Source organism: Acipenser ruthenus, chromosome 4 (genome assembly GCF_902713425.1).
Source record: "Acipenser ruthenus chromosome 4, fAciRut3.2 maternal haplotype, whole genome shotgun sequence".
Classification (NCBI taxonomy): domain Eukaryota; kingdom Metazoa; phylum Chordata; class Actinopteri; order Acipenseriformes; family Acipenseridae; genus Acipenser; species Acipenser ruthenus.
Genome location: NC_081192.1, coordinates 19,289,862 through 19,292,010, shown reverse-complemented (window position 1 = coordinate 19,292,010; position 2,149 = coordinate 19,289,862). Strand labels below are relative to the sequence as shown.

Here is a 2,149-nt window from a genome sequence, read left to right as displayed (position 1 = left end):
TACATTCTTGTGACCAATTTTGAAGCTACTAATATGTTTCAATATTAACCAAATTGAGTTATTAATCAAATTGATTCATCTTTCTTATTGCATAATTGATTTATTAAAATGTGGATGTCAAGGTTTCCTCATACTGTTAATTCCAGGTAAGTAAGTTTTTAATATCTTTATAACCCTTTGCACACAGGTTGTTTTGGATCACCCGGACTTTTCCAATGCTTGTACAGAAACCACACAGGTAAGTAAAATGATGATTTCTTTATTACAGGAAATTTAGGCAATTGAATACAACTTATTTTAGAAGACAATTTGAAAACACCCCACTTTCAACCACCTTGCACGTTGTTTCCATAAAAAATATATTCTAAAAAACACCTAAAGCTGTGCACTAAGTAAAACCACTAAAATCTTCCATAAAATATTTTAACAGGCTACTTGTGACTACAGGGGGCTATTAGTATTACAATTATTCCACTCCACACAATATCTGTTTAGTGAAACAATAGTTCCAGTGTGTTCACCTGGGCCTCAAGGCCTAGAAAACTCAGTTTGTAGGTCCTGTACTTTAATCCAAGTTGCCAAACGCTCCCGGTAGAAACAGCGACAAGGAAAGGTAAAGTTGAAGGTGACCGATCAAAGAACCTCCTAATCCGTTGGTTTGTCCCGGTGTAAAGCTTGTATTTAGCTCCCTTCAGGCTCGGTCCCCTCCCTCTCCAGCACCACAATGCAGGATCCTGCAACGGAAGAACAAACAAACAGCACTTGATCTCCACACTCCCTCTGTGTCCCTGGTCACTCATCACGTACATCGCGATTTCTGACTTCCCTACTCTGGTTCGTTCTTCCGACCTGGCCACTGGTACTTAACTTAGGTAGGGTAGGACCTTGCATCTCGGGTGTGTACACTGGCCGGCCTTCCCTTGGCTGGTGTCTGTTTGCTCTTCCGTGGCATCAGTCATTGAGGGGGTTACCTTGAAAGGAAGCAATACAACACCTTGTCATAAATCACCATTAATACTGGTATTCTAGATATTTCTGTCAAGTGTCTTTACTTCGAAAGCATTTGTCAAACGCCACATGGCCCTCTGTGTAACATTAACAGTCTTAATCCAAAAAGCGTCGCTTCAGCAGTAGAAATCAAGGATAAATAATTAGCTTTGCTATCAGTTTCTGATCGGGCCTTCCTTCCATCGGGCTGCCATGTCTTTCTCTTTCTGTATTCTCTTTAAAGTTCCAAACAATCCTTATTGTTACCATCCAGGTCGGTCGGTCTGAACCAACTTCCTATGTCCTCCATTCGTTTCCCCCTGGAACCACGCCCTCTCCTTCCTGTAGTTTTGGTTCCTTTTTATAATGGACTGTCAATGATAGTTAATTGGCGCAAATGGAAAACACCTGGCTGCATTTTGAATTGGGGAATGGGACTAATTTCTCCTTCTATTCACCCATGTTGTACAAATAATAACACCATATAAATACATAACACAAAAATACAAAGTAAGCAACATAAGTTACACACCACTAGCGTCAGCGTTGGAGGAAAAGACGATAGGAGGCTGCGGTGGTGTTAGGAGTGAGCCCCATAAATTAAAACTGATTATTAGCGCAGGTCAGTGGGGGAAAAAAAATATGTATGATGCTTGTTTCAGAAAATTAACTTGAGGTAATCATGTATTGCAATTGGTAATCACTGGGAGATGGGAGATCAGCTCTTACATCGGGAGTCTCCTGACGAAATTGATAACATTCGAGATAACCTGTATTGTTAAACAGTTCAGGGAGAATAAAGTTTTAACAGTTTTGAATTATTTAAAGTTCTGAACTTCCGAAGTATTCAAAGAAGAATATGCATGGTAAAGTAAATGGGAGAGTAAGGTGAAGTGGCATTAAGTCAGCTGAGAAGCACTTTTAACATTACAAGCCAAATAAAGCAGCCTTTTCAAGTTACCCACTGGTGGTAGATGACACACACTTTTGAGCTGAAATATTGAGCTATATAATTCAATGAGATTGCAGCAGTCGTCTTCTGATTCGTCCCGTGTGGCTCATCCAGTGCAAAGCATTACTGCACTTGTGAAGGATGTCAGGTGATCAGGAAGGCGAGGAAAATCAGATGAGCTCAATTCACCTCAGCACTTCACCAGCATAC

General features: G+C 40.4%; 1 long non-coding RNA gene across 1 annotated transcript in view; it reads right to left on the bottom strand.

Annotated features, from left to right (window-relative positions):
• Positions 1-243: 243 nt before the first annotated feature.
• The window catches only part of LOC131737032 (uncharacterized), a 6,220-nt gene continuing 4,314 nt past the window's right edge, over positions 244-2,149 (bottom strand). The window contains exon 2 of the long non-coding RNA XR_009328606.1: positions 244-971. This is a non-coding gene — a long non-coding RNA (uncharacterized LOC131737032). The remainder of the gene's footprint in view (positions 972-2,149) is intronic.